Raw genomic sequence first — 26726 nt, 5'->3', positions numbered from 1 at the left:
AGACTTTTGACAGCAAGTTTGGTGCAAAAGTCTGTTAAAATAAAAAGTGTTTCTCGCCTTCCTGACGGTCGTTTTTTAATTAATATTGAGTTTGAAGCAGCCAGCGTTCATCCATCCTTACATTTTCTACAGCTTGTCCCTTATGGGGTCGCGGGGGGTGCCGGAGCCCATCACAGCTGCACACGTCATCTCACAAGATCCTTGGGTGCCGCAAATGTCAATCAAGTGACAAAAGTGACGTCATAGTGAAGATTGATGATCGCACATTTTTAGATCTATTATTTTAATGCCTGGCAGGCAATCAACTGACACACCCTTCACCATCGACCTAATGGGCACCCCTGAGTTAAATAATCTCATCTGTATTGTAACCACTTACTAGTGTAGTTAACACAAATCTAGCAAAAAGAAACAAAAACAGCCAATGCATACTTTGTCCTGTATGTAAGCATGGTCATAGCCTGCCATGACAGTTATTTATATTATTTCTCAGTGTTTTGTGTCATCATAGGGATGTAACGATATCAAAATATGTAGGTATGATATTATCACGGTATTAAGGCCACGGTACAATATTAAAATATTTAAACATGCCATAGTGTATAAAATTAAGTGGCAGGAATGTTTAGGATAAACACACTTACTGTAATTAACCAAAAATATAATGCTCACATTTTGTATTCATATTTATAACTAGAAACAAACAAGTATTTTTAAGTGCAAAGAATTGTGCTGGAACATCCACTGTGTCTCTCAACTAAAAAAGCAGTGTCCTCTATGGTGGACATTTTTTCTATCAGTGTAAAAAATGCAGTTTGTCAGAAAAGTTAACTCACATTTAAATTTTTAATAGTGTAAATGCCACACAAATATGCATTTAGCTTCACTGGCTTATTCTTTTCCAAATGATGGTAGCTTATTAAGTATTTTGGCGTGCAGCAGCTGCTTTCCCTCGGCACGGTGCACCTTGACCCAGTCTGTTTAGGCTTGGATCGCTTGAGACCAATGTGGTGCGCTTTGTTACCTGTGCCACAGAGGTTATGTTTTCATCAGGGTTTGTTTGTCTGTTAGCAACATAATGCAAACAATTAAGAAAATATTAAAAAAATAATATTTTCTCTTATAGAATCTCACTTTTACGGCGCTGCACACACCTATATCGCAGTCCCGTGCCGCGTAGAATATTCTGGGAGATGTAGTTTATTTTCAGACGAGCCATAGCAAAAGTGCCAAAAATAAACAACACTCACCAAGTTTGCATTTGATATCGTCACGCGGATGATGTGGTCCTACTGGCTTCATCTAACTCTGATCTTCAGCTCTCGCTGGATCGGTTCGCAGCTGAGTGTGAAGCGACTGGGATGACAATCAGCTCTTCGAAATCCAAAGCCATTGTTCTTGCCTGGAAAAGGGTGGGGTGCCATCTCCGGGTTGAGGGGGAAAATCTTCCCCCAAGTGGAGGAATTCAAGTACCTCAGAATTTCGTTCACGAGTGAGGGAAGAATGGATCGTGGGATTGACAGGCGGATTGGTGCAGCGTCTGCAGTGATGCGGACCCTGCATCGGTCCGTCGTGGTGAAAAAGAAGCTAAGACGGAAGGCAAATCTCCCAATTTACTTTGTTGATCTACGTTCCTATTCTCACCTTATGGTCATGAGCTTTGGGTTGTGACCGAAAGGACAAGATCATGGGCCAAGCGGCTGAAATGAGTTTCCTCCGTCGGGTAGTGGGCCTCTCCCTTAGAGATAGGGTGAGAAGCTCTGTCAGTCAGAAGGAGCTCAGAGTAAAGCCATGGCTCCTCCACATTGAGAGGAGCCAGATGAGATGGTTCGGGCATCTGGTCAGAATGCCCCGAACGCCTACCTGGGGAGATGTTTAGAGGGCGTCCGACCGGTACATGACCACTTGGAAGACCCAGGACACGGTGGAGAGACTGTCTCTCCCAGCTGGCCTGGGAAGACCTCAGAATCTCCCGAGATGAGCTGGACGAAGTAGCTGTGACCCGACTTCCGACTTCACACCTGCTTTTGTTTAGTGATTTGGAAATGCACCTGTTGACTGTCACCATTGGAGTGCTTTATATGCCGTACGAGGCCGGGTCAATGTTTAGTGTGTTGCTGTTTTGCATGTGTTTGTTGCTGTTAAGATAATTAAATTAATATTCTTTCCCGGTATGTTGTTTCCTGTCTTTGCATCCTTGGGTCATGCTTACTGCCAACATGCGAGTTTGTGACAATAGATGTTTGCAACAGCTATGTTTGCTCTCAAAAAACAATTAGAGTATACTGTCAGATTTTAACAGCTCCTCCTGTCCACATGGACTGGTATTCAACGGAAGGGGACTGTCCATCCTACAAATTCCAATAACACACAATCACCCTGCAGGACACTATTTTAATAACATTTCAAAGTAGACAAAATAACTGTCCTTTGGCTCTGGGCCCAGAGTGTGGGGAGCAAGAATGGTTTGGTATACATTGGATTTACGAGCACGGAGATGTGATGTCAAAGTGAAAAATGCAGACTTGAAGCTGGAAGACATCCAATACTAATGATCAGAGTTCCATGGAAATTATTCCAAGAGAAGGAGGGGACTAATACTCTGGAGCCGTACAGTGTCACAATGGGGAATTGTTTTCATTGTGTTCAAGTAATTCAGTCAAAATTGTTCTTACACTATTAGGACGAATATATATTTGAATTATTTGTCTATCTGGCCAGTAGTTGCAGCTACATTGGTCTCCGTTTAAGCAGCAGACTAGGGAGAAAATCATCTAGAAATTGATTTGTACTTAAAATCTAGCTGCAAAACTTTCAGTAAAGAACCAATTAAAAATTGAGCGCGACTGTAAGTTTGACCCTTAATGCATCGTGGTCATTACTAGTGATGGGTACTTTTTCACATTCGAACCAATTTGTACTAATGCCCTGTACCTGGGGATAGAGGCCACTATTCAATGGCACACATTTCCGGTACTTTTGTGAGTTCATGTGTAAATAAATTTTAATATGCTTGATATTAAAATCCAATATTTTTTATTGCCAATTATTGTACAATGGTAAACAATTAAAGAGTAATGAGACTTTTTTTTATGATTACATTATAAACACTGTATAATTTGTTTGTTTTATCAGTTATTTGTTCAGTTTAAGTACATGATGTAGACAAAAGCTCTGAAAAAAGGCAAATATTTATTTAAAGTAAGTTATTGCATATTGTTTGGTGTGGCACCTTGAGACAAGAATATGTTGACAGTCTAAAAAATAAATTTCTTCCTACACTTGTTATTTTTGCAGTTTTATGTATTCATATGTATAACATAAAAATAAAAATCGCAAATAGAATCGCATTCACAATTTTGGAGAGAAAAATCACAACTTGTTTTTTTTTTACCAAGTCAAGGGCCAGGAAAAAAACTTGATAGCCATGATAAGCACAAACAGACATGTTACGACACAGACCTCACGAGACTTGCAACGGGGAGGCTTCTGTTCTGGCTGTTGAATCCTGTTGAAGCCCCTCTAGTGCTGCTCCAGCCATTTGTTGCTTAAAACCCTAATCCAAATAGGTTAATTATGTCCTCAAATAATTATGCAATTTGTTATTGTTATTGATTGACATCCCGTGACTGCCTCTGAGGAAGGCAAAAGTTGTAGCCAAAACCGTCAGGTACGGAAAATAAGCAGGTATGGCTATAAGAATAACACATAGCTGCATAAAACTCTGATAAACATCCCTCATTATGATTCCTAAATAGTAATTAAAAACACCTGGGAAAGGTAGGTTATTAAAGTTCAAGCATAAAAGTGTTGAAATATACATAATCATGTTAAAATAAACCAAAGGAAACAGCATGTTTGTCCACTATAACACACTAGCCACAAGATTAGGCACATCTGCACCAACTATTAAGACACAATACAAATGTTTCAATTAGGCACATTTTAGGTCTATATGGTATTAAAGAAACATGGGGGGTTGTGGCGATGTCCTCGGGCCAAACGGAGTGGATTGGGACCAGCTTTCCGTTAGGACCCCATAACAGGTCCTGGCGCTTTGAGGGGGAATAGCGAAGAGTCTCCGTCTCCATCGCTCGCAACACCATCCACGTACCTTCGTCCATCTCCTCCATCAAGCTCGCTGCGAGATAACTTTTTCTTGCTGGCTTGCTACTGTAACGACTTGGTCGCATCGTGGTGCGTGGTTGTTCTCCCAGGGATGCAGACGGCTTCGGACACAGCGTGCAGGTAGGAAAATGATTTATTTAAGCAAATAAATCAGACAGGAACAGCAAAAACATGCTCATAGCACGGAAGACAAAAACAAAGGGACTAGCGTGGGAGCTAGCAAGCAAAAATAGCATAGCGTGAAAGCTAGCAGGAATCGAAGTAGTCGTTAACTTAGCAAGCCAGGCCGAGTGAGGCCAGGGCAAAGACTAAATAGCACTCTGATTAGCGCCCGGGCAACAGGTGCGCGTCCCGAACACTAAACAGAGGCAGGTGTGAGCAATCTGCAGTCATGGCAACAGAAACTAACAAAATTCAAGGTGCTGAAAACACATGTGACAAGAAAACATAAACAAACTATGATCCGGGCAGCGAATCATAACAAGTAAAGTACATTTGATGAATAAATGCAGGTTCAGTTATAAACAGAGGTGGGTAAAGTACCGACAAATTGTACTCAAGTAAAAGTACTGTTACTTTAGAACAATATGACTCAAGTAAAATTAAATAATAACTACTTTAGTACGAGGAAAAAAGTATTCCGCGAAAAAAAACGCTCCAGTATTGAGTAACTTGTGAGTAACTTCTGATTTATTTGGTAGCTATTTTGTAATGGTTCTTGGACTACAATTTTAGTTGATGTGAGCGTGCGTATGTAAAACATAACAATCATATACAATTTATTGCAACATGTTTTCTTTAGTTAGACGTGGAATTCTTGTAACCTGTAATGTGAACATTTCTATTGACACAGATGACAGCATATGATATACTATTTGAAAGTAATCGTTAAAGATGTGTGCTGTCTTTTGTGGTGCCATGTCACTTTTTGCAGTCAGTACGTTTCTATGCACTTAATAGTCTGATTTGTCAAATACTTTAGTTTCTTCTATTTTCACAGCTACATGTGGAGTTGTGCCTTGTTCTGCTTATTAACAGCTGCTTCAGGCTGGGTATTGTCCCCACCCCTGAAGCATGCTGTAGTCAGACCACTTCTAAAACAGCATAACCTAGACCCATCCATTCTCTCCAAATTCTGTTCAATAACACATCTCCCTTTTTTGTCCAAGATCATGGGAAAAACTTGTCCTCGCACAACTTCAGCCATACCTGTCCTTCAATGATATTGCTGACACGTTTCAATCAGGATTCAAGAGTCGCCACAGCACAGAATCAGCATTAATAAAAGTTCAAAATTACATTCTTATGGCCCTTGACACCAAAAATGCTGTTGTGCTTGTCCTTTTGGATCTCACAGCTGCCTTTGACACTGTGGACCAGACCTGGGCATTGTACGGCCCGCGGGCCGCATCCGGACCTTTGCGCATCCATGTCCGGCCCGCGTGAGGCCAATCATAAATTACAAAATAAATTTAAAAAAGTATCTATGTCGAGTGTGCAATACAACGGTGCTGCTTTTGTTTTGAAAAGCGTTATTTGTATTACTTCCGTGTGGACGTATGCGCGTGTGCGATTGTGAGTGAATTGAACGGCGCAATTACAAATTACAAAATAAAGTTTAAAAAACATCTATGTCGTGCGCGCAATACAACTGTGCTGCTTTTATTTTGAAATGTGTTATTTATGCCGTATGTCCGGAGGGAACCTGTGAGTGAAGGTGCATAGAGACAAGTGATGAGACGCTAAAAAAAAGAAAAGTTGATGAGGAATGGCGTGTTTCCAACAAGAGATGGACTGCCAAGTATTTCTTTACATAAATTAATGGTAAAGCCGTGTGCTTAATGTGTGGTACACAGGTTGCTGTGTTTAAATATCATTTTAATCGCCACTACACGAAGAAACACGAGGGAAAATACCGGAATGTGTCTGATGAAGCGCGCGCAAGGGAGGCTGATGCGTTGATGGTAAAACTGCAAACCCAACAAGGACTTTGTGCCATATTTCACACCCCCAGAGATGCAGCCGTCAGGACAAGTTTCGTCATTTCTCACAAAAGCGCCAGAAAAAGTAAGGCGTTTTCTGACGGAGAGTTTATTAAGGAGTGCTTATTGGACTTTGTTGCGCTGATAATGCCCGGAGACATGGGCTGTTTTTCGCTAACTTTGGATGAGAGCTCTGATGCAGTCAATTAAAGAGACAACCACAGGTAATGACTTGTTCACAGAGGTAAATGGGTGTTGGGACAAGCTGGCAGGTGTGACAATCCAATCCACTTTATTTATATAGCACATTTAAACAACAAAATGTTTCCAAAGTGCTGCACAACAATATTACAAACAATATTCAAATATTATCCTTAGCTCCACCAATGACTGAATAAAAAGAAAAAACAATTACATATACAACCAATATAAAAAACAATATAAAATAAATATGATTAAAAACTATTTTTAACAACAGATGGTTGTCCAAATCTGATGGGGAAAAATGTTGGATAATGCAGGATAAAGTGACCATCAAAAGCAATCTGCTTTTGTATAAAGTTAAGTTAGGTTAAATTAAATTATTATTATTATTATTAATTATTATTATTATTATCATCATCATTATTTATCTTACGGTATATCAAAAATAATATTGAGCAAAATTTAATTGAAATATTGTCGTGTGGCCCTCCAGCAGTGCTCGGGTTGCTTATGCGGCCCCCGGTGAAAATTAATTGCCCACCCCTGCTGTGGACCATGCAGTCCTCAAGTCCCGCTTGGAGTACTGCGTTGGCCTACATGGATCTGTGCTAATATGGTTTTCCTCATACCTCTTCCAAAGGTTCTTTTCAGTAATAATTCATGATCTCTCCTCCACAGTTGCTCAACTTTCTTCTGGCGTACCCCAGTGTTCAATCCTTGGGCCTTTTCTATTTTCTCTTTACATGCTCCCATTAGGTTCAATCATATCCAAATACAATGTTAACTTCCACTTTTATGCTGATTGTTCAGCTCTATTTTCCCCGTTGTGCCAAGTGACAGAAATGCACTCGATTCACTCCCTAGCTGTCTCAATGACATTAAACTATGGCTGTCACAGAATGTTCTGCATTTAAATGACAGCAAAACAGAGTACATTGTTTTCAGCCCTGATGCACGTCATAGTGCACCCAGCTTGAGTACGCCAACCCTCGCTCCTGCTGTGAAAAATCTGACTGCGATATTTGACAGCAACCTTGAGTTTGAAAAACAAGTTATCTCTGTGGTTACAGCAGGTTTTTTTCCAGGCTTTTGACAAAGGTGAAGCCTTTTCTGCAGAGGGCAGACCTTGAATAAGCCATTCATGCTCTCATCAGCTCTAGACTGGACTACTGTAATGCCCTCTACAGTGGACTAAATCAGTCACTCCTCCGCAAGCTCCAGTTGGTACAAAATGCAGCAGCTAGCCTCCTCACTCATGCTCTAAAACATGCCCATGTTCTCTTTGCTCTCCATTGGCTCCCAGTATGTTTTAGAATACATTTTAAAATATTTATTTTTGTTTTTAAAGCCATCAATGATCTGGCCCCAGCATACTTGGCTGATATTTTAACTTTTCGCCACCCACCAAGGAATCTGCGCTCATCTTTACACACAACTTTGGAAGTACCAAGGACTATAGTTAAAAAAATGGGGTGATCGTTCTTTTTCAGCATCCGCACCCAAGTTATGGAGCTCCCTCCCACCTGAGTTGCGAGCCATCACAGAGCTAGAAGCTTTTAAATCTCTACTAAAAATATTTGTTTAAATTGGCTTTTAAAAAACAATTGCCATAAGTATGTATTATTACTATTTTAATATGCATGGTTTTACTTGCTTTTAACTTATTTGTCCTGTAACACACTTGGTGCACCATTGTGATGGTGTAAGGTGCAATACAAATAAACCTTGATTGATTGATTGATTTTAGTTTTCTTGCTCTAATCTCTAATGTGACTGTTAGCCATATGCAGTGTGCCTCTTGTACCCTAGGAGGTGATTGTGGTCATTTCAGCTTGTTTAGCTATATAGACATTTAAATACAGTAAAAGACGAGAATGCTACATGCTAATAACCGAGCGCTAGTAAAATTCAAGCTCCGGGTCTACCTACACATTTCCACGAGACAAGCACGGATTCAATTAATTTCAATTAATTTTAGTAGGCATGGCTGATTTGAGATACGAGCATTTTGAGTTACAACTACGTTAATGGAACGCAATGTGTTCGTAAGTTGAGGTTCCACTGTATTCCAAAAGTGGGGCATACAAAAACCGAGGTACAACTGTATCTTGTATTGATCGGACAACTGCGCTAAGTCTTATTCAGCACGTCCTAAGTCGACTCTGATGGCCAAACCAGGTGTCAAAATGATTTTTTTCAGGTAATGAGCTGACCTCATTCTTTAGGTGCATCGTGTTGATATTCCAATGCATTTCCACTGCTATTTCGGGTTGTTGGTAATGTTTAAATGTGTTTGAATGACACTTTGGGTTAATAGGATTATCAGAGACATAAAAAGTGGTGTATCTGTTGTAAAACTTGCAAAAGCTGCATTACAACCTTTAATTGCACTTGTGTACCAGTCTGTCTTCTGCCCCCCAGAGTCTGTGCAGCGTAGTTCACGATTTCTTATTTGAAACGCAATAACTCATAAATTATAGCAACACAGTCGATAGTTTCAAAGGCACAAACTAGCAAAAACATAGCACAAACAAATCAGACTATTGTGTTATTGTTTGAACCACAGATTATACTGTTTTGGTCGAAAACTGAGAATTCCGGTGTGCTTGTGATGTCACTTCCAGAATTGTCAATGTTAATAATTCATAAACTATCGCAGCACAATCAATCATGTCAACTGCACGAACCGAGCACAAACAAATGAGACTATTGTGGCTCAATTTAAGATTATTTTTGGCCTAGTTTGGGAAACCCCGGGGGGACAGGTTCACTTGCGGAAATTTGAAATGTTAATATCTCGATAATGAAAGCACCCCAATCAATAATGTTTGCTGCACAAACCAGCACAGATGCTGCACAAACAAATTAAACTATGTTTGCTTAATTTGGACATCATTTGGTAAACGGGGAGGCTTGGTGACCTTTGATTGACCCATAAAATAATCTTTAGTAACTCAGAAACGAAAGCAGCACAAACAACCATTTTGATTGCACAAACTAGCACACACGCAGCACAAATGATTGGCACTGATTTTGGGAGGTTCTGACATAGTTAAGGATTATTTACATGTAATAAGTTAATTACATGTTAATAACATAAAAGTCATAACACGTTAATTACTTAAAAACTATAATAGCTAGACCACATTTTTTTGCAGCACAAACGAATTAGACTATTTTGGCCTAATTTTGACTTAATTTGGAGAATGGGGGGCTGGGTGACCTCTGATTGACTTATAAAATAATCTTTAGTAACTCAAAAATGAAAGCAGCACAAACAACCATTTCAACTACACAAAAGCAGCACAAACAAAATAGACTATTTCAACAGAGTTTTGCAAGGGGCCAACTTCACACAGGTCATCTAGTGGAGACATTTAGAACAGCAGTTTCTTTAATTAAAAAAATTGCAGCTCATTTTTATACATAGCAAAGTCATCTTGCGAGCCGCTGATCGGATTACACCTGTTCGAGGGCCTGATATTGCTCGTGGGCCGTATGTTTGACACCACTGAGTTAGAGTCATTGGTATGCACCATAGCAACCATAATAAGACGCCATCAGCGGCGGTAAGCTTAATTCAACGCAACAATAATTAAAGTTAAAGTACCAATGATGGTCACACACACACTAGGTGTGGCGAAATGATTCTCTGCATTTGACCCATCACCCTTGATCAGCCCCCTGGGAGGTGAGGTGAGCAGTGAGCAGCTGCAGTCAGCTTCCTCAAGACCGCAAGAGGAAAATCAGCCCCAGGGCCCAACAGCATCTCGTACAATGTTTACAAGCATTGCGAAAGGCTCAGGAAACGACTCTGGAAGCTACTGACGGTGGCGTGGAGGAAGAACTTCCTCGCTGATGAATGGCTGGTGGCTGAGGGGTGCTTCATCCCTAAGGAAGAAAACTCTTTAGGGATTAAGCAATTGCGTACCATCTCCCCCCTCAATGTGGAAGCTAAGCTCTTCCTGGGGATTCTGGCGAGGAGGTTGACCACCTTCATGTTGGACAACGGTTACATGGATACTTCAGTTCAAAAAGGTGGCATTCTAGGGGTACCTGGCTGTCTCAAACACACCAGCGTAATCTCCAAGCCCTGCAAAGATGCAAAGGCTTGGATGATGCAAATAGGAACCACCGAACCTAGCAGTCCTGTGGCTTGATTTAACAAATGCCTATGGAATGATACCAGAGCAATTCCAGAAACTTTTGCGGCAGTACTTTAACAGATTTAACATGCGATTCACCTGTGGAGAATTCATCACCAACTGGCAGAGACTAGAAGTGGGCATTGTCACTGGCTGCACAATTTCAGTGATTCCAATTTCTGTAGCGATTAACCTTCTTGTCAAGTCGGCAGAGAAGTTACGTCGAGGCGCAGTCCTTTCGAACGGAATCCAGATGCTGCCCATTAGCGCGTTCATGGACGACCTTACCATCACAGCAATATCAGTGCCAGAAGGAAGATGGATTTTGGAGGACCTGATCGAGGTCACCAATTGGGCAAGGATGGAGTTCAAACCGGCAAAGTCCAGAAGCCTAGTTCTGAAGAAAGGGCGTGTTCAGGACCGGTTTCGCTTCAAGATCAAGGGCGAGTACCTGTAAAGGTGAGCCAGTTGCGATACCCTTATCATATTTTGCATATTTGTTTTAGCTTGGCTGACAGGATCAACACATCCTTTGTCTTCGAATTGTAATTACCAAACTTAATGTTATGTAAAGCTTGTCTTCTAAAGTTACCACCTATATCTTTGGCATGCGTTTGGCAGGCACGCTGACGCTCTTTAAAAAAAAAAAAAATTATTAATCAATCCAACAAAATAATACACAATAATACCATAATAATACAATTCCAATTCCAAAACTAAACCCGGCCCAGCAACATTCAGAATAGCAATCAACAGAGCAATTGAGAGGACACACAAACATGACACAAAACAATCTAAAAGTAGTCAAACAAAAATTAATAATATCAACAACAGTATCAATATTAATACGAATCCCAACATAGCAATGATTAGAAATCCCTCATTGACGTTATCATCACAGCCAATTATAAAAAAAGTTAAAGCATTTTAAAAAATGAACAATAGCGTCACAGTGGCTTACACTTGCTTTGCTTCTCATAAGCTTGACAACACATTGTGTCTAATATTTTACACATATCATCTCCATAGCTGATATGTGTTGGTATGCACCATAGCAACCATAATAAGACGCCATCAGCGGCGGTAAGCTTAATTCAATGCAACAATAATTAAAGATAAAGTCAAATTACCAATGATTGTCACACAACAGTCAGTATGAGTTGGACTATCAACATCTATCCATTTTTTCAATATTACCCTTTTTGTTATGATGCATATTGAAAGAAATGCATTTTTACTCTTTGATGACACGTTACTAAATTGATGTAGATCACCAAGATTACATGTTTGCAGTGTCACTGGGATGTTTATATTTAAGAATGTGGTTGCTTCTATTCCTGTTTTCAACCATAACTATTTTATTCTCTGACATTCCCAAACTAAATGAACAAGAGTCCCCTCAGCTGCCCGGCACTTCATACATAATTTGCTATCTACTGCACCAATTTTAAACAGCTGAGAAGATGTAAAATACAATCTATTCAAGATCTTAAATGGCGCTCTTTGAATGGACAGAATATGTACAGTAAGTCAGGCAATGGGCAACATTGAAATATTTGTGTGGACATATCCCTAATCAAATTATGTCAAAAAAGTGTTTCACTTTTGTCTTTGAGACAACGACCTGCTGCTTCCTTCCCAATTCAGATTTAGTCCAACATATGCTGCTTTAAATTTGTTCAAATATGAATTTATGAGAATGTGATACCTTGGTGACTGGGTGCACTTTGCAAAGCCAGACGGAATGCAAGATGAGCAAATTGGTCCTCATACAAAGAATGACTTACTTTCCGCAGGCAAGGTCATCCTCCCCTTTGTGTGTCAGACTGGACGTAAGTTAAATTGCGAGTCCGGCATGCACGATTGTCCATAATTGATTGTGACTCGTATTTGGTCTCGACATAATCTGTGCTTTGTTTTTTTAAGACAGACCTACACAAATTTCGTTGGACAGCACAAGTGCACTAACCTTGTCAGCACAGATGGTGCATTGAGATTAAAATGTAAAAAATTGTGACAGGCTGGCAGGATGCCTGTTTTTTTCTCTGTTAGCATAAACTGTTGCCACACAAACAATTTCACACATTAGTGACTCAGTCTCTGTGAAGAATGGGTACGCAGATTCCAATAAGATAATCTTTGATTTGTTTTGCCTTGTCTATCGAGCACTGTACTCACTGTCCTGCCAATACGCTGTTCACGTCATGTGGTCTTCAAGTGCACTGCAAAACTCTTTGGTGAACAGACTTTCAGAGTCTTCCTGCTTTTTATTTATTACAGCTGCAAAATAAGCCACCACTGGCCAAAAGAAAGTGTGCCTCTTCCAATAAAGAGGGTGAATTTTTTTTGAATCCATAGCAATTTTTCAATGGGATTTAAAGTTCGTTGTTAACACAGTTAATAACGGTTATGGCTTAAAAAAGAGTGTGGAAGTCTACTTCGTGGGTTCCTTTGGACTGACAGAATGGCTGTGTCGCCCGGATGCCAGGTTTGAAAAAGTATTTTATTCGGAGCAATTGTTCGTCGTCTTTTTGGCCAGTACCGTCTGGCTCGTGCGTGGAGCGAGTGTGGAGCGAGTGTGTTCTTCCTCTCTGTGTTCTCCCTCTCCTCTCATGGTCTCGGACGCTGCTAATAAAGGAGACAGGTGATTAGATAACCCGTTCCAACTGGGAGATCCACTCACCTGTCAGCTGCTTCATAGCCGGCTCCTGCACACGCCCTGCCCGCAGGCGACGCGTGGGCCACGCCCCCTCCACATGCCTCCACCGCCAGTCTCAGGCCGGGCAGCTGTCCGGCCGCGCCCACTCCCCCCCGTAGAGGCGTGCAAGAGGAAGTCGGCCACGGCCATCTGCGTACCCGGTCTGTGGAGGGTTGCAAGGAGGTACCACCGGGTGATCTGCGCGTTTGCATCCTTCATGCGGTGGAGCCACTGGAGTGGTTTGTGGTCCAAGCAGAGACTGAAGGAGCGTCCCAACAGGTAGTATCCGAGGGCCCCGACCGCCCACCGGATGGCGAGGCACTCCTTCTCCACCGTGCTGTACCTCGCCTCCCGGTCCGAGATTTTCCGGCTGATGTATAGTACGGGGCCATCAACATCCTCCACCTGCTGGGACAGCACCGCCCCCAGCCCTCTGCCCGACGCGTCGGCCTGCAGACAGCAGGGGATGGCAAAATTAGGCATGCGCAGTACCGGCTCCTCGCAGAGTGCTGTTTTTACCTTCTCGAACACCCGCTGGCACTGCTCCGTCCACTGGACCAGATCTGCAGCACCCTTTTGGGTGAGGTCAAAACAGGGAATGAACCGGCGGTAGTAGCCCGCCAGACCCAAAAACTGCCTCACCTCTTTTTTTGTCTTGGGGGTGGACAGGCTGCGATCGCCGCCGTCTTGTCTACCTGCGGTCGCACCTGCCCCCCTCCCAAGTGGTACCCCAAACACTGTACTTCCCTCCGGCCAACTGCGCACTTGGCGGTGGGCCCCGCCTGCCTCAGGGACTCGAGCACTGCCTCCACCCGCCCGCCGCATGTGCTCTTCCCAGCCGCTACTATGGATGATGACGTCATCCAGGTAGGCAGCCGTGTATGCCACGTGAGGGCGCAGCACCCGGTCCATGAGGCGCTGGAACGTGGCGGGCGCACCGCACAAGCCAAACGGAAGTGTCACAAATTGGTACAAACCTTCCGAAGTGGAAAAGGCAGTTTTTTCCCGGGACTCTGGTGACAAGGGAATCTGCCAGTAGCCCTTGGTTAAATCCAGTGTCGTGAAAAAACGAGCAGTGCCCAGCCGATCCAGGACCTCGTCGACCCGAGGCATTGGGTACGCATCAAAACGTGATATTTCGTTCACCTTGAGGTAATCCACACAGAACCACACAGACCCATCCTTCTTCCCTACCAAAATGATGGGGCTGCACCACGCCATGTGGGATTCTTCTATTACCCCAAATTCCAGCATGGATTTTAATTCCTCCCGAACTACTTTGCGTTTGTGTTCAGGGAGCCTGTAGGGCCGAGATCGCAATGTAACCCCCGGGATGGTCTCAATATGATGCTGGATGAGGTTTGTGCGGCCGGGCCGGGAGGAGAACACATCAGAATAGCGCCGCTGCAGCTTGGCAACATCCGCTTTCTGCGCTAACGTGAACAGATTGTCACAGGGGTGGGGGGGGTCAGAGCGCGGGACCTCTGGCCCGAACTTCTCCTCCTCCTCAACCACCGTTACCATGGAAGGTGGCGGAGCCTCCTTCCATGCTTTCAGTCGAACCTCGTAATCCACATCACCCACATGCCGTGTGACCTCAAAGGGTCCTTGCCACAGGGCAAGTAATTTTAAGCTGGATGTTGAAAGTAACACAAGCACTTTTATTTCCCGGTGAACATTTTCTTAGCTGAGTCCCCCTGTTATACACGCGTTGCTGACGTTCCTGGGCGCGGAGCAAATTCTCGCGTGACAAGTGCCCCACCGTGTGGAGTTTTGCTCGCATGTCCATGACGTACTGAATTTCGTTTTTGCTGGAGCTTGGACCCTGCTCCCAGCTTTCCTTAATTACGTCCAACGCGGCTTCCTGCTGTATAATAGTTCGAAAGCCTGTGGAGGCCTGAGGTACCTTTCGCATTGCAAACATTAGGGGCTCCAGCCATTTATCCCAATTCGGTTTGTCTCCGTGCATAAACTTACGGATCATGGTTTTCAGCGTCTTATTTTATATTATGGGGACGGCGTGGCGCAGTTGGGAGAGTGGCCGTGCCAGCAACCTGAGGGTTCCTGGTTCAATCCCCACCTTCTACCAACCTCGTCACGTCCGTTGTGTCCTTGAGCAAGACACTTCACCCTTGCTCCTGATGGGTCGTGGTTAGGGCCTTGAATGGCAGCTCCCGCCATCAGTGTGTGAATGTGTGTGTGAATGGGTGAATGTGGAAATAGTGTCAAAGCGCTTTGAGTACCTTGAAGGTAGAAAAGCGCTATATAAGTATAACCCATTTACCATTTACCATTTATTTAGCCGCTCCACCAGCCCATCTGTTTGTGGGTGGTATACACTGGTGCTGATCGCTTTAATTCCCAATAAAACGTATAGTTCCTTTATCGTGCGTGACATAAAAGACGTGCCCCGGTCAGTCAGAATCTCTTTTGGGATTCCAACTCGGGAGATGACCGGAAACAGGGCCTGCGCGACACTCTTTGCAGAGATGGAGTGCAGTGGCACTGCTTCGGGATAGCGCGTTGCGTAATCCACCAGGACTAGCACAAAGCAATATCCCCGTGTGCTCGGGTATAATGGTCCTATGAGGTCCATACCAATTCTCTCGAAGGGGGCCTCCATGAGCGGCAATGGGCGCAAGGGCGCCTTGGGGGTGGCCGCCGGGTTCACCAGCTGTCAGTCCAGGCAGGCAGCACACCAACGGCACACGTCTGCCCGGCCAATAGAATCGGACCATGACCCAATTGAATGTTTTATCATACCCCATGTGGCCAGCCATGGGATTGTAGTGCGTTTTGGCACCAACGACTGAGTGGATTCCTCTCCTGTTTGAGTGTCATGGCTCACATCTCTAATAATTTAAAAATAGGGGAATACCCGCTCCGTTCCCGGGCGCACCCGCTGACCGTCGATGTAAGTCACCTGGTCCCAGGTCTCACGCAGGGTTTAATCTCGGGACTGCTGGTGCCAGTGGGAACCGGCGGGGGGCTTCACGGGCTTCACGGCTCATTCTGGTCTCGGACGCTGCTAATAAAGGAGACAGGTGATTAGATAACCCGTTCCATCTGGGAGATCCACTCACCAGTCAGCTGCCTGCACACGCCCTGCCCGCAGGCGACGCGTGGGCTACGCCCCCTCGACAAAGAGCTATTGTGCAAAATCTACGTTTCTTAGCTTTTTCTACCTGTTTTTGTGTATTTGGGATCTGTTCCGAAAATTTGTAATCAAACCATGGAGTCATTGCGGAGATATTTACAAAACAATGTTGCCTTCGTTCAAACTTCCTCTAAACGAGCCGTTTGGAATTTGCCTAATGTATGTATAGTATAGTTTTTCCCATTGGTGATGTCAGCGGACATCTTCATATATGGTAAAGTTTTACCCAAAGAACTTTGTGCGAGTCCGCCATTGTAGTCAATAAGTTCCTTATTTTTCTCAATCCTCTTGTTTTGGGGCAGACAGTCTCGTACATGCACATGCATTCTCGTGCAGTTCTAACTTCTATCAGTCAGTAGACTTAATATAGAGGACTAAAAACTACAACATGGCTGACAGGGTGAAGACGCAGTCGAAGTGGAGGCACACAAATGAGGCCGCCAACAGAACCGCGCATCCTGAAGAGTCGGTCAGAAAGAGGCTTGAGGATGGTCTGTAAAACATGATGTATGCAAACGTTTGACCAAAAAAACACCACTACAGGTTATGTAGCTCACAAGGAAATGTGTTCAATGTAGAAAAAAAAATATTATATGACCCCTTTAGGGGTCATATAATATTACACATTACACATTACACATTACCTCCTCAATTTATCTACCTATGTATCCTGTATAAAACTGTGATTGTGTTTTAAATTAAAACTGGTCCTAAAGGTACCTTGTTATTCAAATAAATAAAGTTATTCAAATAATTCAGTATAGCGAGATAAGTTAGCTGAAGACTAGCATCCTAATTGCTTTCTGGCACTTTGTGCTGCTAATTGCTTCCTGGCAATTAGATCGCTTATCACTAGCTACATAAATGCTAACATGAATATAAAATAATGATTTATTAATGTTTGTATTCTAAACCTGTAAGACTGGAGTGTGTTGGAGCAATGTAAATGTATATGTCAGGTTTCAGTGCACAGTGTCCACACGTGTCGGAGAATAAAGTAATACTCTTAATCTTTAGCCTAATGGCATATTTATTACAAGTAGCGGCTGAAAATGGCGCGTCTCACAAAGAGAGCGTAATGACGTCACATCCTGTGTACGTACCGTAAACATATAGAACATACAGCACAACACAATAGGTACCGTAATGCAATGAGTAAGGGCGCAATCCAAACACAACATTTAACACCCCCACTCGCCATTAACTCAATTGGTTACCTTGAGAAAAAATTACAATGCAAGAAAAGAAAATAGGGATCACATGTTGTCCCTTCCCCAATAAACAGAAAAACACACTGCACTTCTAAGTGCCAAACATGTCCTGTTTGAACCTTTTTAGCTTCATCTTGGTGGCTGGCTTTGTCAGAACATCGGCAATCATATTTTCAGTAGGACAGTACTCCAAAATCACTCTGCCACTTTTTATAGTTTCCCTTATGAAATGGTACTTGATATCTATGTGTTTACACCGTTGCCTGTTCACTGGGTTTTTGGCTAGTGCAATAGTGCCTTGATTATCTTCAAATACCTTTGTTTGTGCATAAGGGTAATTGTCAATGCCTCTGAGTAGCTGTCCTAGGTAGATACATTCTTGAATGGCTGATGCCAAAGACATGTACTCTGCCTCACATGTAGATAAAGCAACAGTAGCTTGTTTTCTTGTTTTCCATGAGATTAGAGAGCTACCTTCGCTTAGACTAGCACAATAACCTGATGTGCTTCTCCTGTCAGACACATCTGACGCCCAGTCAGCGTCACTGTACACTCTCAATCCCAGTTTTTCAGTTTTATTTCCTTTGAAACATAACTTGTTTTCTACTGTACCTTTGAGGTATCTAAACACATGTTTTACTGTGTTCCAGTGTTCGACTGTTGGCTCAGCAAAGTATTGGGATAATTTACTGACCACAAAACTTATGTCTGGACGTGTGCATGTGGACAAGTAAATTAGGCTTCCAACAGCCTCCCTGAACCTTCTTTGATCTGTCATTTTGTCTGCATCACCTGCGCACTCTAGTTTTGGTTCACATGGAGTCTCTCTGGACTTGCAATTTTGCATTTCAAATCTCTCTAAATTTTGTGAACATATCTCTCTTGAGACATTGTGACTTTACCATTTGTTTGGTCAAAATCTATTCCCAGAAAATGTTTCAATTTTCCTAGATCCTTCATTTTGAATCTTTCAGTGAGCATCATTTTCACACTGTTGAGTACACCATTGTTTTTAGATGCTATGATGAGATCGTCTACTCATACAAGTAAAATCACTTTCTCATAATGCTCCTCTCGTGAGTACACACAATGATCAGCAGAATTTTGTACAAAACCATTCTCAGTTAGACATGTGTGCAACATTGCATTCCAATTTTCTACCGGAATGTTTCAAACCGTAGAGAGACTTGTGCAATTTACACACTAGCTTTTCACCTGTGACTGATTCTTTCTCATAGCCTTCTGGCTGTTCAATATAAATTTCACAATCGATCGGGGCGTGAAGATAAGCAGTCTTTACATCAAGCTGGTGCAGCACTAGCTCCTCTTGTGCCGCCTTTTGCATGATCACCCTTACACTTGTCATGTCCGCTGTGGGTGAAAATGTCTCTTTGTAGTCAGTTCCCTTTTTCTGACTGTAGCCTTTCGCTACGAATCTCGCTTTGTATTTATCTGTTCCGTCAATGTCACTCTTGAGAGCATAGACCCATTTTCCCCCCACTGCCTGTTTGCCCGGTGGCAAATGGGTGAGGCTAAAGGTGTCGTTTTCCTCCAGTGACTTCACCTCATCATCCATAGCATTTTTCCACTGCCTTGATTTGTTTGACATTATCGCTTCCTTGTAGGTTTGAGGAATGTCACATACTGCTCTGTAGCAAGAGTCCACGCATGTTACAAATTTGTCCATTGTATCCTCAGTCTCAAACTCCTGTAAGTGAACCGGCCTCCTCCTGGTTCGCGATGGGTTCTTTCTGTTTACAGTGTCAGTGACTCTACCCGGCTGTGTGCGTTCAGTCTGTTCAGGTAAAGTCTCAGAAACACCCTGTAAACCTTGATCTGGTACATTGTCAACCTTGTCATCATCAACACAAATGTATCTTTCATTAACCCTGGGTTGTACATCACCATACCCCATGTATGTCTCACATGTTTGTGTTTCTTTTTCTGTTGCAGTTTTGGTTGTGAATTTTACCAATCTGTGTTTCTGAACTTTCTCTTGTTCTGGGTAGTACACTAGGTAGGCTGGGCTGTTTTTATCGTAACCCACAAAACCACCCTGCTCACACCTAGAGTCTAGCTTGCCCTTGGCTTGTTGCTGGTAAGCATAGCACACTGATCCAAATTTTTGCATTTTGGAAATGTTTGGTTCTTTCCCAGCGAACAACTCGTATGGTGTTTTCTGTGTACGCCTAGAGTAGCATCTGTTCCGTACATAGGCCACCGTCTGTACAGCATAGTTCCACAGCTTATTTGGTAAGTTACTTTCTAGCAGTAAGCATCTGCCCATCTCATAAAGGGTTCGCCACCCTCTCTCGGCCGTGCCATTTTGGTGTGGTGAATAGGGTGCAGACGTTTCATGTCTAATCCTATTCCTTATTAACAGTGCCTGGAACTCTTTGCTTGTATACTCAGAACCATTATCTGATCTGATGCACCGAACCTCACCGTATGGTGCTACGTCAGCTAAGAACCGTTCTGTTGCGAGCACTGCATCACTTTTAGACCTTAGAAAGTACACCATCATGGTACCAGAATAGTCATCAGTAAATATTTGTGTATATTTGTGACCATCGATGCTAGGCGTTTGCATGGGACCGGCTAGGTCAGTGTGGACTAGTTCCAAGGGTTTCTTAGCCCTCTTGTCAGGCTCCTTGTTTCTCGTCTGGGTAAATTTTCCTTTTGTGCACACTTCACATAATTGTGCTGGTTTAGCCGCACTCCCTTTTATCTCCATGCCTCTCACTACACCTTGTAATTTTTGCACATCTTCATAATTACAATGGCCTAAAATTTCATGCCATGTTTGTACATCATGACACACTTTACATAGATCAATATCAGTTTGAACAGTAGGCAAGTAATACAGATTACCACTTTCGTGTATGTCAAACCTGCTACCGTCCCTTGTGACCATGCGATTGTCCCCTTTCTCGAAGGTGATCGTCGCACCTCCATTTGTGGCACGCGCCACGGAAAATATGTCATGTGGATATGTGGGTATGTACAGAGCATCCCTCAGTTGTGCTCTGTGCTGTCGTCCAGCGCTGTCCTGCAGACAGATGGTCGCTGTTCCTCTTCTCTGTGCTATTCCACTGCATTTGGTTCCGTCTGCTAGCTCCACTGAATGAGAGTCAGGTTGAAACGTGTCATCGAAGCTTTTAAACTTTTCTATGTCATTCACAATATGTGATGTTGCTCCTCCGTCGACCATAATGCCTTTCATCTTCACGCTGCCTGGTGGTCTCTCATTCCTTGCGTCGTTTGCCTTGAAGAAATGGTCCTCTCGGTCGCTGACTCGTTCCTCCACGACCTTTCTCGCGCCATCTCGTTCCCCCTTTTTCTTGCACAGCGACTCTTCGTGTGTATTACTTTTGCAGTATCCACACCATACTTTTCTGGAACACTTTCTTGCTTTGTGCCCCTTTATTCCACATCTGTAGTACGTCACGTTGGCATCTTCATCTTTTCTATTGCCAGCTTGTGCCCTTGGTGGACCTCTGCCCTGTTTTACATGGGTCTTCATCACATTGTCTGTAGATTCTGTCTTCTTCATTTGCTCGCTCTCTTCATAAACTCTTAGTCTCCTTTTAAAGTCTGCAAATGTAACTGTATTTTCATTTTGTGTTACATGGATTGCTAGGGGCTTGAAGGATTCTGGTAGCCCATTTATCACCATGGCTACATTTAGTCCGTCACTCATGGTTTCACCAGCGTCTTTTAGGGCCATGATAATGTTCTCTGCTCTTATAATGTAGTCTGTAACATTCTCACCTTCTCCCATGTGTAGCTTGGTGAGTGATGTGTACAGATTGATGATCCTTGGCTTACTTTTTCCGGAGTAGTGTTCCCTCAGTATTTTCAGGGCTTGTCTGCCATCATCTGCTGTCTCGTGTCTTATTAAGGATAAGCTTTTGTCATCAATGAGTCTGATCAGTTCAGCATAACAGTCAGTATTCTTCCTCCTATGTTCAGCTTGTGCTTCTTCATTGCCAGATGGCGCATTCAGGATCGCCTCTTTTAATTTTAGAATGTGTAGATGACCTAAAAATCTTGTTTCCCACAGGTCATATTTTTCATCTGATCCATCAAAAAGAAGTTGCGGGGCTGGTGTCGCCATTCTGTTAGCCATCTCGCGTATTGCGTCGCGAAAAACTTCTTCCGAGCTTTACTCACTTTATCTCCAAGTTGTCCACAGAAGCTCTGTGTTAATCCGTCACGTTAAACTTCCTCCAACTCTTCCTGGGCCCATAACCTGTCAGGTTTCAGTGCACAGTGTCCACACGTGTCGGAGAATAAAGTAATACTCTTAATCTTTAGCCTAATGGCATATTTATTACAAGTAGCGGCTGAAAATGGCGCGTCTCACAAAGAGAGCGTAATGACGTCACATCCTGTGTATGTACCGTAAACATATAGAACATACAGCACAACACAATAGGTACCGTAATGCAATGAGTAAAGGCGCAATCCAAACACAACATTTAACACTGTATTCAAAGACATTTAAATTTTAGGAAACCTAGTGTCATTTAAGCCGAAGTGTATCGTTATATTTGAATAACTAGTGTTGTAATTAGCCTGTCGTACTTGTCGAGTCCCTTGCGAGTCAGTTCCTTTTGGTTAGCCCCAATGTCGGGGATTCTGGCCCCAGAAATACACTTCACTGTGGCTGGTTGACTAACCTGAGTGTTGCATGTGATGAAATCACCTATATCTAAGGTGTGGGGGCCAATGGACGGAGGTGTAGGACTAGCTAAAGTGCCAAATCTGTTATGCGTCCTCACCGGCACATTGCAGTTATTAGGCCGCTGAGGGCTACTGCTAACCGGGCTTGTAGGCTTAGTACAGCCTACGCTCACAGGTGTGTCCACGCCAGCTAAATGTATCTTGTTACTGTGCTCTAACTGGCGGACACGGCCCTCTAGCAGGACAACTTCCCCAAGAGAAGTGTGCACATGGTACACAAAGCCATATACTCACATTTATTCACTGAGTCAAAGTCTAAGAGTCCTGACGATTTCCAAGTGGTGGTGTATTCGGAGTAAGAAAAGCTAGGCTAAGCTAACTTGAAATCAAAGCAACGAAAACAAACATATTAAAGGCATGTATGATTTAAAAAAAATGAAATTGAATAGCGTTATATAATTATTTAACCAGTGAAGAAGTACGGACAAAGGAGAGATTATTTTTCGACAACGTGGTGCAATAACGCACGTTTGTTCACACCAGATGTCTGCGGTTATTTTGATCTGTAGGATGGTGTTGCCTCATTCTTTTGTACTTTTCTACTACTTCTCTCTATAGCCTTGGGCTTATTACTTGCACATTGCCTATCTGTCTCTGTGTCCTGGGGTCACACCAACAATGCCAACCTGCAAGCATAACAGTTTCTTCTTCACAAAAATAGTGACGTAAAAATGTAAAAAAGGTATGTAGCAATAAAACTACTCAGACAAGTACAATTTATCCAAAATGTTACTTAAATAAATCCAATGAAGTGCATTACTAACAACCTCTGACAGTAAACCACCCTTTCAATCTCTTTTTGTTTTAATAATCATGTGAACACGTTGCTTCTGTCTTTCTCTTCCCATTTCATTATCCCTTTACTGAGCAGGTTATATCCTTGCTTTCATCTCCTTTCGTTCACTCCTAATCAACAGCTGCAATTAACGTAGCACGCAGCTCATGCACTTTCAACAAACTCACCAAAGTTAAGATCCAGGATTGACCATACTAAACCTTCCTACACTGTTTTGGGGATTTTTCGGAAAGTGTGTCTGAAACCTTTTAATCTCGGTGCTGCAACGTCCAGGAGGGTTAAAACTGTTCATGGAGACCAAAGTGAGGTGAATGTGTTATTAGATTTAGGAGAAATGAATCCTGACTGAAGGCATGCTGTAAATCTTACATCAGACTTTTTTGGGGAGGTAATTCACCTTTTCCTCTTCTACACCTGGAGTCTTAGTGATATTAGGGGCAGAGTAGCAGTGCCCCCACCAGAAGGCACTGTCTCTTTACTTTTTAGTTCTTATGTTATGTTAAATACATAGTCTTGCTTTTTTTCTGCAGGTTAAATGTGTAGCCTTTAACACTACACATTTTCCCAGTTTTAGTTTAGAGATAGGGAAAGATTGGCCTGGCCCACTAGGATATCTCTTTATGTTTGTGAACTTTGTCTATACATTTAGACTGATGAGATAATCAAACATTCTATAAGTCTAGAATGAAAGAGTATATAAGAGCATTGACAGAGTGTGTGTACCTTCAGTGCTGAATGATGAGCAGAGGCAGAGTTTGGAGTGTCTTCTTTAGCTCGCTTTCCATTTTTATGTACTCACTGTCCAGTTGCCATTTGACGCCCGGTATCATGCTAATTAGCTGCCTGAAATCGGGTGACTCCACTGTATAAATAGCCCGCATGTCTTTTAGCACATACGCTGCAATGTTAGAGAGTATAAGGATACACCTTTAGTCAAAAAAGATTTACGACCTTAAGGTCAAAAGGTCAGAGGGGGGTGGGGTGAAGGAAAGGTCAGAAGGAGGCGGGGCTAAGGGGGATACACTTTATGTCAAAATGTGATTGATGGCCCTGTAAAAGGAGGGGTGGGGTGAAGGGGAGGTCAGAGGAAGGTGGAGGTAAGGAGGGTGAGTTACTTTGTGTCAAAATGCGATTTACGACTCTTTGAGTATTAACACATGCACGCACACGCACACGCACACTGGTATATGTGATTGGTAAGTCTTTGTTAGTACGAGCATTAAGAGAAAATGGAAAAGATGGAGGAACCTGTTGTTTTAGTAGGCATGATTAGCGAAACGCCGGTTTCAATTTATAAAAATGATAAAACTTACCACGACGCTCCTCGGAAAACTAGGATTTTTCTGAATCGCACTCAAATTCCTCCAACCGAGTCTTTGCGGGAGAAGTGGATAGACGTCTTGTCTCGAAGCAGCCGGAATTGGAAATGCATACTGGCAACGAAAAGAAGGTTGTCCTTTGAGACCACACCCCCGACGGAGTACAAAAGGACCTCCCCTGCCAATACATCAATCAATCAATCAATGATTATTTATATAGCCCTAAATCACAAGTGTCTCAAAGGGCTGTACAAGCCACAACGACATCCTCGGTACAGAGCCCACATACAATACAATACAATACAATACATCAACCAATAGTATTTGAAAACAATCTTTTTGATAGTCTGATTGGTCGAAACTTTTTATGGGACTCCTCCCCTTTGAAAACAATACGCCCCTCATTTTTGACTAATCCACTGGAAAAGTGGTCAAAAGTCATGAAAATGTTTAAAAATCACACCCGATACCATTACCATAAGTCTCGCCGATGACCTCGTGAGTCTAGGGATGCCCAATATGTCCAGAAACATCTAAAAATTCAAAAAATCAGGGGGCCGGATTTTGGACGTCGGCGTACCGCGTTTGGCCTATGGCCGTAGTTTGGAGACCGATGGTAAAAATTTACCATTGATGGCTAGTTTTTTCCTTTGGATTAAATAAAGAGTAAATCTAGCAGAAAATATGCATTATAAACAAAGAGAGAGAGTTTGGAGGGGCAAGAACACCCTCTTGGGACTTTCGCAGCAGCACAGCAGCGATGAGAAGGCATGCACAGCAAAAGTCATGAAAATGTTTAGAAAATACACGCGTAATAAACAGCAAAATTACGGAATGAATAAATATTTTTAAGCAAAGTTACCATCTTTATTGTTAGTTTTGTTTCTTTTGGCCGGATGAAATCACACACACACACACACACACACACACACACACACACACACACACACACACACACACACACACACACACACACACACACACACACACACACACACACACACACACACACACACACACACACACACACACACACACAGCAAATTGGTTGGTACCATGTCTAGAGAGATAGGTAGAGACAGATTTATTGTTGGTGTCTGGTTTTTGTCGGTAGAAAAACCATATCTAATGAGAGTGGTAGAGACAGATTTAAGGCGGGAGAATTTGTTGACAAAAACCAGATGTTATTTCTCTAGACACTAAAAGGTCCGCTGTTTGTAATGTTACCAAATTACTGATTTTTAATATTTTTTACTTAATAAAGGGTTTGTATTGTGGTAAAAAGTTTCCAAAATGTTTTAAAATTACACCCGGTATTTAGTCCCACAAGACCCACCGCAGGCCTCGCGAACCCCAACAAAGTTGCAGGAGGAGCGGGGGGAGAAAAGTTGGAAAAGTGGTCAAAAGTCCCCAAAATGTCTAAAAATTACACCCAGGTACCACTCCAACAAGTCCCGCCGCAGGCATCGTGAGTTCTGGGGTGCTGACATGTCCAAAACGCCCTAGTAAAGTTGCAGGACGATTGAAAAATACAAAAATATATTTTTGTATAATAACTCAGATACGGTAACACTAGCGAGCAGTAGATATTTAAACTGAAAAAAAAACTATGTCCGTTTGATCTTACAAAGTTGGAAAATGACTCTCGGGGTGTTGTTTAATATTATGCGTATTCATTATTTTGTTTTATAGAGGGAATATGGGAAGATTTTAAAGCGAGTGCATTTTTACAAACATAGTTTGAGGAGTCAGATTTTCATTTTTACAAGAAAAAACTTACAATATACAATATATATATACATTTACTTACAGATTTTTATGCCTCTGGCATGCTGGTTGGTCTTGAAGGAGCATTCGTCTTTAATGGACTTCCAGCCAAAGTGTTTTGACATTGAAGGGTCGCTCGCAGTGGAAGAAGAGGAGATCTTTTTTTTTTTTTACTAAAGACCCCGACATCGAAGGCTTGCTCGCGGGTAACATCATTGAAAAAGACGGCGAAAGTCCTACATGCAACTGCTGTAAGTTTTTCTTTGCTTTTTGCATGTTTTTTTTAAGTGGCGGTAGGAGATGTTCACACTAGACCGTCTTTTTGCAAAATGAATTTGGCGCGCGGAAAAGTAGGAGGGGTCTGATTCCAGAGGTGGGGGTTTGTTTCCGGGTGCGAGTGTGAAAGTGATGAGTGAAAACGACAGCGCCACATGCCTTTGAAGTCGTTCATATTTTTACCCACACTTTATTGTTACATTTCTTAATGCCAGCTAACAATAAAGACGACAACTTTGTTTAGAAATATTTATTTATACCGACGTGGTGCAAGGACAAATTGTGAAGCAAAATTAA

General features: G+C 42.6%; 1 long non-coding RNA gene across 1 annotated transcript; it reads right to left on the bottom strand.

The window, feature by feature from the left end:
• Positions 1–12944: 12944 nt before the first annotated feature.
• On the bottom strand, positions 12945–26477 carry LOC133649747 (uncharacterized). Its single transcript, XR_009826135.1, has 3 exons — positions 26197–26477; positions 24381–24564; positions 12945–13087 (listed from the first exon to the last, which is right to left on the bottom strand). It is a non-coding gene; the product is annotated as an uncharacterized LOC133649747 (long non-coding RNA).
• Positions 26478–26726: the final 249 nt, after the last annotated feature.

The sequence above is a fragment of the Entelurus aequoreus genome, linkage group LG05 (assembly GCF_033978785.1).
Source record: "Entelurus aequoreus isolate RoL-2023_Sb linkage group LG05, RoL_Eaeq_v1.1, whole genome shotgun sequence".
In the NCBI taxonomy this organism is placed as follows: domain Eukaryota; kingdom Metazoa; phylum Chordata; class Actinopteri; order Syngnathiformes; family Syngnathidae; genus Entelurus; species Entelurus aequoreus.
This window is presented reverse-complemented; position numbering and strand designations above follow the sequence as displayed.